Source organism: Manis pentadactyla, chromosome 1 (assembly GCF_030020395.1).
Source record: "Manis pentadactyla isolate mManPen7 chromosome 1, mManPen7.hap1, whole genome shotgun sequence".
In the NCBI taxonomy this organism is placed as follows: domain Eukaryota; kingdom Metazoa; phylum Chordata; class Mammalia; order Pholidota; family Manidae; genus Manis; species Manis pentadactyla.
In genome coordinates this window covers 215,169,577-215,184,362 of record NC_080019.1, presented here as the reverse complement: position 1 = coordinate 215,184,362, position 14,786 = coordinate 215,169,577, and the positions used below count along the sequence as shown (strand labels likewise).

At 37.4% G+C, this 14,786-nt stretch overlaps 1 protein-coding gene across 1 annotated transcript in view; it reads left to right on the top strand.

Annotated features, from left to right (window-relative positions):
- The first annotated feature begins 773 nt into the window (after window positions 1–773).
- Window positions 774–14,786, top strand: part of CHL1 (cell adhesion molecule L1 like) — a 301,991-nt gene continuing 287,978 nt past the window's right edge. The window contains exon 1 of the mRNA XM_057507238.1: window positions 774–880. The gene's annotated coding sequence lies outside the window, so the exon portion shown is untranslated. The remainder of the gene's footprint in view (window positions 881–14,786) is intronic.

Sequence of the window (14,786 nt, the reverse complement as noted above, 5' to 3'; positions counted from 1 at the left end):
TGTTGTGGTTTCAGTTTCCACATCTTTCTCAGACGTTTCTTTGCAGTTCCCCAACTCTGTTGTTTTCACCCAGACAGCCTCAAGTCAGCGCCAGTTACAACTGAGAAGATGTTACAAGGTTCAAAGAGGCAACCATTTCCGCCACCTCTGTAAGCATTTTATTTTCACCGTGGATGGGGAAGCTCAGAGAACAGTCTCCATTAGAGCATCCGGAAGGGGCTGGTCTGGCTTCCTCAGCCACAGGTCTTACCAGTTGCTACCAATAAGGAATCGTTTTGTGATGACTCCAGAATTTGAAACCCTCTGCCACTTTGAATCTGGCTTTTAAGCGTTCTTTTGTAAGGCCTGCCAAGAGCAAACTGGTGTTTAGAGAGCCAGTGTTTCATTTGCAATTGAAAGAGACAGCCCTGTCATTGAATGTGGTCTTTAAAGGGAAGGAAAAAGTGAAAGGAAAGGGCAAAAGTTGGAGAGGAAGACACTCAAGGAAGAGTCCCTTTAGCTGTGCGTAGATATTGTGAATGGCTTTATTCTTAGATTGTTACTGTTTCTTAAATGCTCCCCTTGGTGCCTGTCATGGACCACTTGGCTTATGATTGTGGGTGGCTGGAAGTCGAATTTTTAAACCAGGTCACTTAAACTCAGAATTTAGCCAGTGGCTCTTTCACATTTGTAAGCAAGAATATTGCTAGCCTCCCCGCCGAGCTAGCATGAGGACTGACCTTTTATGGATCACAGGAAGGAAGCCCAGCTTCTCAAAAGAGAAGTCAGACTAGTTTTGCCGTAAAAGACTTCGCCAACAAAGCTCTGCACAGAGGCAGGAATACTCAATGCAGGAGAAAGCGGAGCATGTGCCAATGATAGAAACACAAGGAACTTAAAGGTAGGAGAGGGGTTTATGGGATGGTTAGATTTGGGGTGGGGAGGAGGAGTGTAAGAAGCCAGAATAAGGAAATTAAAGTATTGAGAAAATGTGTCACACTCTATCCTGTATCGCGTTGGTTCTCTCCAAACATGTACCTAAGAAGGGTGGAGGGTGGAGGCTTTCCAACATCTTTGAAGATTGTATATTTTTAAGGTTAACCATCATAAAAGGATCTAAGCAGAAAGGGGGCAGTAAGACATGCAGAGGAGGTTCTCTCAGGAATGCACTTTTTTAAAAAGCAGTTTAATCATCACCGACCAGAGAAGTAGGTGACTCTAATTACCAGGATTATTACAACTTATTTTTTAACTGAGGTGGTGCATTTAGGTAACGTGCATATGAAGAGCTCTGGACTAAGGAGTAGGTGGAGGGTGGAGACCTGAGGAGGGTGACTACCAGCTTCACCTGCTGGGCCTCAAGATCTTTGCCTCCAAAAGCTTTGAGCTTCTTTCCAACTAGAAGCCACACCAACTGAATTTACGTCCCGATACATATACTTAATAGTTGTGCCATCACAGGTGGTTATTTCAACTCTCTTGAGCTTAATTTCCTCCTCTTGGGAGAAAGATAACAAAGGTATGCTTTACAAGAATGGGTGGGACAGATTGAAAAAGAATGCATAGTGACTGCCACAAGGTGAGTACTAAAGTAAATGATAGTTATTATCTGTCTAATGAGGGATTGAATCACTTTTGTGATCCCTTCTAGCACCTAGAAGTTTCTCATTCCATAGATCATTATTCATGATTTGAAATTTTTGAATATGTGCATATTCACTATAATTATATAGCACATATGTATTTCTTCATATCTTTAGTAGGACTGTCTTCCTTTTGTCATTTTTGCCAGCTTTTTTTCAGAAGAGAAGAAGAACAGAATTACATGGCCACATTACAACAATTTGCTACTAGCGATACTATTTCCCTAATGGGGACTTTCCAGAATACTTCCATTGGGTGTTTGCACCTTCCCAAACGATCCAAGATAAAGAGCCTACTATGTCTCTTGAAATGTGACTTTACAATCCAATTATCTTGATTGTCAGGAATCTTCTTCTTTTCTAGTTAAATGTACTTTAATTTCAACTTGTGCCATGGTAAATAATTCACTCTTTTCTCTGATCTGGTGGATGTACATATAGCAAACATGCCTTCATTCCTCTTTCTCTCTGTGCTTCTGTTTCTATGTATGTAACTAGTCCAGTGTTTGCTATGGCCCCTTGCCACCAAAAATGTATGAATTAACTAGATGCAACAAACACAATACTGACTCAAGTAAAATGTTTGAATGCTAAGCTTTAGGGAATAGGAAACATATAATGATAAAAGTGAAAGATATGAGGAAATAATTTAAAAGGACAAGGTTTACCCACGTATCAGTAAAGCCTCAGTATATGCACCTATATTCACATTTATATAAGATGCTCTGAGGCCCTGAAAGATGTGAGCAAAAAACATTTTAAATAAATAAACATTGCAAATAAATAAAACATATTTACTCTACAATGCCTTCCAATATTGGAGGGAGGCTAACATAGTTTGGAAATGATTTTTAAAATCAGAATAGACGTTAAAGCACTTTGTTGTTTTGATTTTCTGTCTGATTTCCAGTTAACCAGAAGGATTTTTTTCCTAAATACTTAGTTTTTACTATTTTGGTAGCTGAATCAATTAGGATTCTTCTGATTCCAATGACAACTTAAAGGGGAATAAAAAATGAGAGAAATGATGATTTCGTGTAATTAGAAGTTGAGAGACAGGGTTCAGGTTTGGTGGAGTGAATGATTCAATAATGCTATCAAAGACTAAGGTTTTTTTTCCATCTTCCTGTGTTAGTTAAATCTCTGACTGGTTGTTCAATGGCTGAGGCAGTTCAAGGGATCTCATCCCATAGAAGGTGATGCCAAGCAGAAAAAGGAAGATTAACTTTCTTAATAGCAAGTAGGTTTTCACAGAAACCTCCTGAAGCCTCATTGCCCCGAGTTGAATTGTGTTCCTGTTTCTGAACTAGTGTCTGGTGAGGGACACAGAACAACCTTAAAACCAGTCAAACTCAGATCTGAGTTTGTGTCTGAGTGGGAGAGGGGTGGGTCATGCAACAATACTCTAGATGGGTCAAGAGAAAAAGAATTAGAGTAGGTATACTGGATGGACATCTGACATTGCCTGACATAATAGGATTCTTTTCATTTTAACTTGATATCCTCACTGAAACCATAAACATAAATAATGCTTTGCATATTCCAAACCAATATCCTTGGAGTTTAGAGGCCCTAGTTATTTGGGAGTATTCTGGTTTGTAAGATATCTGGTAATGTTCTTTTCCTTGTTGTCATTTTTTTGTGTTTATTTATTGCTTTTTTCCATTTTCTTTTCTCTCCCTTTTTCTTTTCTAACAAAAATCCACATGCCCAGCTAAAATCACTTACTTCCCAGACTCTGTTGCCTCTAGGTGGCCATGGTAGTAGAGTTCTTGCCAGTGAGACTCTGAGAAATTTGCCACAGGATTTGGGCAAAGCTATTGCTTTCCTTACACAAGCCCCATCTCTTCTAGCTCCTTTTATATCTGTAAACTCTCCCCAGTTAATGATGTAATTGTTTTAAATATTTCCTCTACATACACTTAGAACCATATCAGATAATGCCATAATTTTTCTTTCAACTATCAAACATATTTTAGAAAAATCAAAGATTTGAACAAAAGTCTAATGTATTTATTCATATTTTTGCTGACCATGTTCTTCCTTCCTCATGTTCCAAATTTAATTTTTTTGCATTGTTTCTTTTTCAGAGAACTTCATTTAGCCATTATTTTAGGTTAGGTATGATTGAAAAATTCTTTTACTTTCCTTCATCTGAGAATGTCTTGATTTCCCCCTCCTTCCTGAAGTATATTTTCACCAGCTAGAGGATTCTGGATTGTCAATTCTTTTCCTTAAGGACTAGGAAAATATTTTATCATTTCCTTCTGGCATCCACAATCTCTAATGAGAAATTGCCATTCCAGTTTTCTCCTTTTTAAATAAGAGGAGCCATTTATTTATCTCTGGCTATTTTCAAAATTATTTTCTTCATCTTCAATTTTTAGAAGTTTAATTATATTGTATTTTGTCATGGATTTTTTAAGGCATCTTATCAGCATCTGATCAGCTTTTAGAGTCTAGGTTTAAAGTCTCTTGCCAAATCTAGAAAGTTTTCAGCTGTTATTTCTGTGAGTACTTTTTCAACTTTTCCTTCTTTGTTCTTCTGGTCCTTTGATGAGATGAATGTCTTATATTTAGCTGTGGTCCGGTCGGTCCTATGGCTCAGTTTAATTTTTTCAGTATTTTCTCTCTTTTGTTCAAATTAAGTAATTTCTATTGTTCCCACTTTCAGTTCACTGATCTATCCTCTATCCCCTTTTCTATTATTGGTCCCATCCACTAAATACTTCATTTCAGTTGTTGTAGTTTTCAAAATTTCCATTTGGTTCTTCTTAATAGTTTTTATTTGTTTGCTGAGTCTTTTTATTTTTCATTTGCTTCATGCACATTTGTGATTGCCCACTGAAGCATTTTTATCACGGCAGCTTTAAAATCTTTGATAATTCTAACACATCTTCTCACCTGTTTGTTTTCTTTTTTTCATTTGTTGGAGATGTTGCTGGTTCTAGTATGATGAGTGATTTTCTTAATGGACATTTTCACAGTATGTTAGACTCTGGATCTTATTTAAACCTTCTGCTTCAGCTGACTTTCTCTGATATCACTCTGGCCTGTCTGGGAAGAAGAGCATGTGGTCCCATTACCATCAAGCGGAGGGAGAAGTCCAAGCTTCCCACTCGGTTTCCACTGGCATCAGAGAGGTAGAGCTCCCCATCACTGCTGGGTGGGAGATATGGTTTCCCACGTAGTCTCCATTGGCACTGTGGAGGTAGGTGCTTCATTACTTGCTTGGGATGGAAGTCCCAGCTCCTGAGCTGCCTTTTTTGACACTACCCAGCGGGAGTGTGGGGTCACCTCATTATAGCCTTGTGAGGGTAGGATCCTCCTCTTTGCCTTTATTGTTAGGGATGGGACCACATTTCTTTTTTGATGTTTGTCTGGAGCAGGGTGGTGATTATGTAAAGTTTTCTAACTTGCTGCTCTGTTCCTGGAACTTTGGAAAGACCAAATCAATTTTCAATGGGGCTTTTTTTTTAGGAATGCATGAGAAAACTGGAGAAACTTACCTCTGTATCATTCCTTGGGTCTTGAAATCCCTTGGCAATCTGCATTTTTCTCTCCTTCCTCTTCCTCCAGTTTTCCTATTTTTATTTTATATATAGCATCCATGGTTTCAGTTGTACTTAGTGCAAGGGATAGGGTAAAGTATTTCTGCTCTATATTCCTGGAAGCAGAAGTCACTCAAGAAAATACATTTTTAATAAGCATCCCAGGTGATTCTGAGGCAGGTGCCTATGGGCTACACTTTGAGAAACATATGTAATGAAACTGAGGCCCAGAGAGGCCAACTCAAAGGCAAAGGCACAGATGTGTCTGGTAGCACAATACGTAGTCTAAACTAGGACCCATGTCTCTGGCTTCCCTTTTAATCTCCTTTCCTCCTCATGACACTAAATGAAACTGCTAAGAATACCAACATGAATTCATGTAGCAGTTTCACTGATGTTTATGGAGGCCAGATCATTTGCCTAAAGGTAAAACATGGTCTTAAAATGGAGGCAGAATTGTTCTAATTCATTTGCTTCCCACAAACTGCAATGCAGTATCTACTGAGGAGGATTCCAAGCAATTGCTCCAAGATAGGGCATTGTATGCACTTGAAAGAATTGTTCTTGGAAATACAATTCTGTGCAGTCTGTTGAGGGTGCTGCACATAGTCTGGGTAGTCTGATTCATACACAGTGAAGCTTTTCCAGTTATGTTAATACTCATTTGGCAGCTGCCTCTATAATTGTCTAAGTCAGTTAGTAGACATGAAGGAAATGTTAATTCTCGGCAAATATAGTTATTCATAACTTGGTGTCAATTGTTATCACCCTCAATAGAGATAGTGGTTCAGATGTCAGTGGTGTTGGGGCAGGAGGTCTGTATTATTCAACTTTGGGGAGCCCTTGAATTCCCTAAAGAGAAATCTGGAGGGACAGGAAATGGCATGAGACCAAAGGCAGCACACAAATGCCTGTAATGAAATATGGGCATCCTTCAGTGGCTGCCTTTGATTTGACTGGCCCCATGCACAGGTTGTACCAGATGGCACTCTCATGGTTTCCATCAATGCGGAAATGTGATGAAGAAGGCAAGGAGGAAAATGGATGAGAAAAATAACACCAAACTGCACAGCTGAAAATAATTATGATTACATAGCTAATGACCCAGGGAATTAGACAAAGCCAAACTCATTGGAACTCAGGCCACATGCAAGCAAATGTCACAATTTAATGACAAAAGATGAATTGCTTTATCTCCTACATAGTAGTAACTCATGATGAGAAGTCATGATGCTTTTTTTTTATTGACATGCAATACTTTACTAGTTTCAAGTGTACACTGTGGTGATTCTATGTTTTTATACATTAAAGAAATGATCCCCACAATAAGTCATCACTATCTGTCACCATACACAGTTATTACAAATTATTGACTGTATTCCAATCCTGTACATTATATCCCTGTGACTTATTTATTTTATAACTGGATGTTTATACCTCTTAACCCCTTCCACTTCTTTGCCCCCTCCCAATGTCTCCCCACTCTGGTAACCAACAATTTGTTTTCTGTATCTATGAGTCTTTTTTGTTTTGTTCATTTTGTTTTTAGATTCTGCATATAAGTGACATCATACTGTAGTTGTCTTTGTCTGTGTGACTTATTTTGCTTAGCATAATACTTTCTGGCTCCATCCAAGTTGTTGCAAAGGGCAAGATTTCATTCTGTTTTCAGGGCTGAGTAATTGTCCTGTGTGTGTTTGTGTGTGTGTGTACATATGCATACGTTTATATACATACCACATCTTCTTTGTCCATTTAGCCATCAGTGGATACTTAGGTTGCTTCCACATCTTGGCCATTGTAAATAATACTTCAGTGAACATAGGTGTAGGTATGTCTCTTTAAATCTGTATTTTCATTTTCCTTGAATAAATAACCAGAACTAGAACTGCTGGATTGGATGATAGTTCCATTTTTATTTTTTGAGGATCATGCATAGTGTTTTCCATCATGGCTGCACCAGTTTACATTCCTACCAATAGTGTACAAGTGTTCCCATTTCTCCACGTGCTTACCAACACTTACTTTTTTTTGTCTTTTTGATAATTTAGCAAGTATGAGATGATATCTCATTGTGGTTTCAGTTTGCATTTCGCTGATAATTAGTGATATTGAGCATCTTTTCATGTGCCTGCTGGCCATCTGTATGTCTTTTTAGAAAGATGTTTATTCAAGTCATCTGCCCATTTTTAATTTTGTAGTTTTACTTTTCATTTTGAATTTAAGTTTTTTATATATTTTGGGTATAAGCCCCTTATCATTTGAAAATATATTCTCCCATTCAGTAAGTTGTCTTTTCATTTTGTTGGTTTCCTTTTCTGTACAAAATTTTTATTTTGATGTAATCCTATTTGTTTATTTTAGCTTTTTTTGCCCTGGTCTGAAGAGAATGGGCCAAAAAACACTGCTATGACTGATGTCACTCAGCTTACTGCCTGTTTTCTTCTAGAAGTTTTATGGTCCCAGGGGTTGAATAAATAATAATTTAAATCCATTTTGAATTTATTTTTATATATAGTGCAATGTAGTGGTCCAGTGTCATCCTTTTGTGTATAGCTGTCCAGTTTTCCAAATACCATTTATTGAAGATTATCTTCCTCCATTGTACATTCTTCTTTTTTTGTCATAGATTAATTGCCCATATATGCATAGGTTAGTCTGTGGACTCTCTGTTCTAGTCCCTTGATCTCTATGTCTGTTTTTGTGCCAGTATCATACTGTTTTGATTACTAAAGCTTTATAGTATAGTTTAAAATTAGGAAATGTGGTGTCTCTAGCTTTGTTCTTTCTCAGTATTGATTTAACTATTCAGGGTCTTTTGTAGTTTCATATAACTATTAGCATTTTTTGTTCTAGTTCTGTCAAAAATGTCATTGGTATTTAGATGGGGATTTAATTGAATCTGTATATTGCTTTAGGTAATGTGGTCATTTTAGCAATATTAACCTTTCCAGTCTATGAACATGAAATATATTTCCCATTTATTTGTGACGTCTTCAATTTGTTCCATCTATATCTAATAATTTACAGCATTTTTCACCTCCTTGATTAAATTTATTCCTAGGTATTTATTCTTTTTGATGCAGAGGAATCATAATTCTTCTTTCTGTATCCCTGCCTTAGAATAAAATCATAAGTAGACCCATGTCATAAGTATCTTTTCATTTTTGAGACTTTCAAAAAGAGTAACAATCTTGGGCTCTTAAAAAAGTCAAGAAATTTCAGTATTATATTGATATTCATTTTGACCTGTAGCAATAATAGGCAGAAACAAACAGCATGTCGGAGACAGCCTTTCTGGCACCAAAATATAAGGTATACATTCATTGGAGGAAAGGGCAAAGTTTTCACTTCTTTTGTGGTCATTTAAAAGCATTTATTGAGAGTCCACCATGTATGTGGCCCTGCTTAACAACCTGTTGGAAAGATGAGAGAGACATTACCCGTGCCCGCCTAGATGAGTTCACGTAGCACACTTTGTAAATACTGACACAGGGTAGATGCCTGGTTGCTGATCCCTACCTGAGCCCTCCCAGGGTTTGCTGATATTCTCACCGCCTTCCACGGAAGCTGTGTAAGTTAATATTCAAATGCTAGTGGTACAACTATTTCTTCTTTAATTGATTCACTCAGTTTTTCATCAAATTTTTACCAAATACTTACTATGTCCTAGTCACTGTGCTTGGCACTATGTTTAACTGGTGAACACTATTTTAATGTTGATATTAAAATATAATATATGACCATATGATACAATAAGCTATGATGTTTTTAAATAATAAATGTTGCAGGAGAAGTCACAATATCAATGTTTAGAAATCAATGGGGGATTATTATTAGAAAGGTTTACAAGAAAAAGGTGGATGTATGAGTGCCTCAACTAATGAGTTAGACAGTTAGGGAAAAAATGTAAAGCAGCTGTCACTAATATTTTGAATCTTAAAAACCATGTTTATAAAACATGCATTAGGGGAGTAGATAGCTCAGAAGTTTGGCAATGAAAGGCCAGACATTTTAAGTCCATGTAATTGGTTGAAATCCAGCCAAAACTGATAACAAATGCAACTCTTCCCCATCTGCTGGTTTATGTAAATGAGTTAGTGATCTCATTTAGTTTGCTAGGAGACAGGTGTCTCTATTGCTGAAGCAGCTACTCACTTGGCACCCAGCCCCAGTCTCAGGCAAAGTCTTGAATTTAGCTATGGGGTAGGACAGCACACAGCATGGGATAAGAATCCCAGGGCAAGAAAGGCCAGAACTGAAAATCACTGTAGATCTGTGTCCAGTCTGTCAGAGCACTGGATCAGCCATGGTATACAAAATTCCAAACTACTGTGCTTACATTCTCTACCTCATTTTTCCAAAGTTAAAGATCTACCAGGCAGACATCTCTGAAAGAAATTTTTGCTAGAGACTATCAAACCCAAATACCAATACCAAGCCTGATTGGATGGGACCATACTTCTTTCTGGAACTTTCATCCATATTCAGGTAACAGGAGAATGCAAGTTGTTTTTAAAACACTTGTAGGGATAACATATTCATAGATAGAATATCATCATTAAGGAAAGCCTTAATTTTTAGTGTGCATCTATTATTGTTAAATAGAAAAGTGAAGAATAGCACAGACTTTTGAATTAGACTATTTGGGTTGAAATCCTTTCATTGTGACATATTAGCTGTATAACTCTGATTACACAGTTACTGAGAAAGATGCCTAGCTTTAGTGGTCCTTATTTCTTCAATCCATAAAATGGAGATGTCTTGCCAATGGGTTTCAGCCCCGGGCAAGTTCGCTGTGGATTCAGAGTGACCAAAGAAATTGACAGTAAAACGTTCTTTGTGCTGAAAAGATTTATTACCCGGTTTGTTCTCCCGGCGGTAGGTCGAGCACTAGCGTCTCTGCCTCCGCCCAGAGCACTGGGCCGAGCTCTCTATATAGCGCAATAATAGCTTATTGCCTAAAGGAGTGGAAGCGGTAGCCTAGCAACAGGCCAGTTACATCATCAGGTGGTTTAAGTTCAGTGAGGATCCTGGCCATAGGAACCCCAACTTCCCCACAGGAGATAACAGTATTACCAAGTTCATAGGGTTATTATGAGGATTGAATGGGTTAATGCTTGCAATACACTTAGAGTAGTGCCTGGCATAGTATGAGTGTTCTGCATAAGTTATCACATGCTACCATGAGCCAGGAATTGTGCTAATTCAATTAAAAGATCTTCATGTCATTTACTTCTGACATCAAGAATATTTGACACAGGTATCATGCACTGCCACTTTACAGAGGAGGACACTCAGCTTTAGAATGAATGTCAGGAAGGCATGATGGTGACTTATTGAGTCTAATGTCGAACCAAGATCTTTCTTCTCTAGTTATTATTTGACGTCACATAAATAAGTAGTAATAGGAGAACAGTGATTGTAACCCAAGATTCCTGATTCTCAGTTGAATATACCTTTCATGCATCATGTGAACCTTAATGAGAGAAGCACAGTAATTTCCAATTCCTGATTCCATTAGTGCAAAGGAAAAATATGTACAATTTAGTAAAGCATAGTAATTGTATGGTTCCTACTAAAAATAATAAATTAAGGGCCAGATACATGCAATTTTTCTTTAAAAAATATTAATGGCTATTATGTGACAAGTATGGTGCTAAATCCAGGGGTCACAGTGGTAAACAATACAGACAAGGTAATTACTGGAAATTTTCTAAAAAATTCTAATTAGATTATTTTTTTCATTCACCAATTTGTTTCACAGTTTCACAAAATTGTGAACTGGTTCTGATTCTGTAGGATTTTATTTATAGACAAATACACTTGCTTTTAACTATTTGATAGTAGATATCATAATCTTTAAAAAAATGTTATCATTAAAGGTACTGAAAGGAAAAGATTGTTTTCATTATTATTCTGTTGGACATTGTTCATTAAGATCTGTTGCGTGTTCATGATCCACTCGCAAATATCTGGTGGTGCTAGGATGGCCATGTCCACAACTTTAAGATCTTTAGAAAGAGATAGACCGTAATGAAGGCATTCATTAGAGATGTGTGAACCAGGGAGGTGGCACACATTGGAGTTCCCACATCATCATTCATACTAATCTGATTAACTCTCCCAGTCTCATTTCCAGAGTGCAGGGATCAGGAATTTTGGCAACCATATGGGTAACAGAATACCTCCCCAAGGATCTTGTAAATTTCTGCCCATATGTTCCCTGTAAAATTGCACTGCCTATGGCTTTCTTCCCACAGCTCACATCTGCAAAGATGACCAGCCAACCAGATCTTGTGACAGGGCCCTTCACCCTTTCAGGAATATGCCAGTGTTGTCATTCCTCACTTGGACATATACATGATTTTCATTAATAATATAAACACCTCAGTAACTAATACATAAGACATGAGAAGATACTGTCTGACACTAAACTTGCAATGCATAGAACCATAAAAAAAGGACTATGTATTCTAAGATACAGCAAAAGATAGTGCCCCCTTCTATCGTACAGTACCACCCCTGAGAAGTGAGCTTTGGGAACATGGAGTCTGAAGTAAGTCTCTCCAAATGAAGAGCCTCCAGGGAAAAAGAGAGATGCAACATTTATTTATTTGGATTATCCTATAAATGCCATTTTTAACAGCTTTGGACTAAGGCTTGATTTATGGAATTATGACTATTATAATGATAGCATTTTTAAACAGGGCTTTCTCTTATCTGATTTCCCTAAATCCCAAGACAGTCCTTGGTAGGAATGTCTTATAGTTGTCAGCAGCTTTTATCAGTTGAATAATAAATGAAGGTTTCCTTCCTTTGAATAACTCCAGAGAGCATGTTCTTAGAGATTCTGCATGTTCCCCTTTTCTCTAGTTTTCTATCTGAGTTTGAGTATTTATCTCCCTGCCATTCAGGAGAAGAAATATATATGCAGGATGTTTGATCATGGGGGTAAACATTGGATACTTTGTACATTTTTGAGAGTTGGAGGAAAAGATGCAGACTTCTCTCTATGAATATTCCTATTCTTCTAACACTTTCAATTCTCAGCCTTGTTGTTCAAAGGGAGAACCACACAGATATCAAGTGTAGAGCAATTAAAATGTTCCTCCTGTGCTCAGACAACCAGAAACCCACATGTGACAAGGTGAAAATGGGCAAAACTGACCTCATCACACTTTGATCTCTGGATGAAGAAACATGTCATGGAAGCTGGTTTGTGTCTGCTGCAGTTCATCCTGGCCCAGACAGTTGAAACCCCCCTCCTGATAGTATTGCAGGCTACTTTGGAAAACGCATAGATAGTAAACTGTGATTTTCTCATGGGGCCATAGTCCAGATCACACCATCATGGGGGAGGGGAGGGCATCCTCAGGAAGAAATAGTTGTTTCCATTGGCAATCATCCTGTAGATATGTAGATTATGGGACAGCACATAAACTCATTCAACTTTAGAATTACATGAGTTGCAGTGTTCTCTACTTTGTGGGACTACAGGTTATTTGGCCTTGCCTCCGAAGTCCAGAGATAAGCAGAGTGAATCCAGTGACAGGTATATATTACCCCTTACCAAGAAGAGGTGTTGCATAAGACTTGAACGTGACTGGATAAGGGATCGGAACGTTCTGTTTGAGACTGCACAACTGTTAATTAAACCCTACCTAATTAATTGGCCAGATTTACCAATGCTCTGCTTCTCTTCTATAAGGCAAAGGCACTAACACCCATCACTGGGTTGAGCAACCAGGGTGGTTTGCCTGAAACTGTCCTGGTGTTAGCACTACAAGTCCTGAATCCTAAGAAACCATCAGTTCTGGGAAAGCCCAGATAGTTTTGGTCACCCTACTCAGCACCACACTGAGTCTGGGTATCTAGGGAGAAACTCTGTAGTGACTCTGGTGCTTTTGTTCTCACCAGTTGAATGGAATCTTTACCAAGAATCTGTTAAGCCATTTGTTCCCAAACCTGTTTTAGTCATGTACTTGTTGTTGTAATTATATAGTTTAATTAAATATAATATAAACTGATTAAATATCTGTGTGAAAATAGAGCTTTATCTCCATGGAAACTAATTTGGATGTTTTGGAAAGACCCAACAAAGGCAAGTTGCTTAAAAAATGTTATTAAATTATATATGACAAGACAAATGTAAATGATTCTGAAAAAAATACATATCTAACAAATGCCTTTAAATTCCCAATTCCTTACTATAGAATTGCAAATGAAAATTATAAGTAATCCATTATGAGCTTGGTTTATGTAAGAGAGATAACATGGAACATTGATCAGATGATCCATGCATAAAGAAAAGACCCTGTCTTACATCAAAAGTTTAGATATTTCATTTTCTATGTTTCAAACTAAAAATACAATACATAAGGCATGTGTAATTCAATTTAGCGTTCTCTGCTCTAATAGACTTCTTCCATTAGCTGACCACTAGTCTAATAAGTTGAAAAGAAATTTTCTATTGCATTTGTAATTTTTTCCCACATTCATGTATTGTTTTCCTTCTGTTGTACCCAAACTTGCAATAAGATCCTATGAACTTATTACTCTCCATCAATCACTGTATGTTGATGCCTACCTTCACATAACAGAAAGGAACAAAGATCGTGAACACAGATTGCAAGCTCTGTCTGTCAAGGACCAGATCTGTTTTGTTCCCTTGCATATTACTGGGCAAATACCAATCACTCACTGTAGGAAGAATATTTGATGAATGAAGACTCAATGAATGAGTGAATGTGTGAACATCTCTCAAGAAACCTACAGTCAGCCTGGGAGAATTAAGGGTTAAATTGTTAAAAATCAAAATATATAATATTTATTCAATCATTCCATCTTCTTATTCCTTAGGGAGGAAAATAATAGGCAGGTATCTGAGTATGGTACTTTTCTAAACACTGGAAAATGGATAAAGATGATTAAGATACATAATACAAAAAATACAAGCACAAGTATATTCAAATTGATGATGAATTTGAATTGGCATAGGCCATTCATAATAGAGGACTCGGCCATCAGAAAGGATATTATCATTATGCAATAGTGGTGTGTGTAGACTGAATAATCAGACCTCAGTTTAAGGGAAAAAGTAATCAATGCCTTGCTTGGCCTTAGAATTCAGTCATTATGAACACAAGCTTCAGAATCAAACATCTGAATTAAATTCAGGACTCTGACACTTAGAACTGTTTGACCTTGGGTAAGTTATCTAACCTCTTTCAGCTTTAATTTTCTTATCTGTAAAATGGGGATGCTGCTGCTGAAATAGTTACAAGGGTCAAATGCAGCAACACATTTATATACATTTCACATAGGCATGGTTTCTGATTCACAGCATGCACCTTGCATCTCTAAGACATCATTAAGAGAAATAGCCTGTAAAATTCTGAAACGATTTCAAGAAGTAGCATTTGAGCTTCTAAAATGGTGGTAAGTTTGGATATGGGTAGGAAGGGGTGAAAGGAGGACAGGGAAAACGAGAAAGTTTTGAGGTACAAGAACAGCAGGAGCTGTACAGATTCAGGAAATGTTGGTAAATGTACAAAGTAGAACAATAAGGTTGGGGCATCCAAAAAAGGGGAGTTGATACCTAAAACAGAAC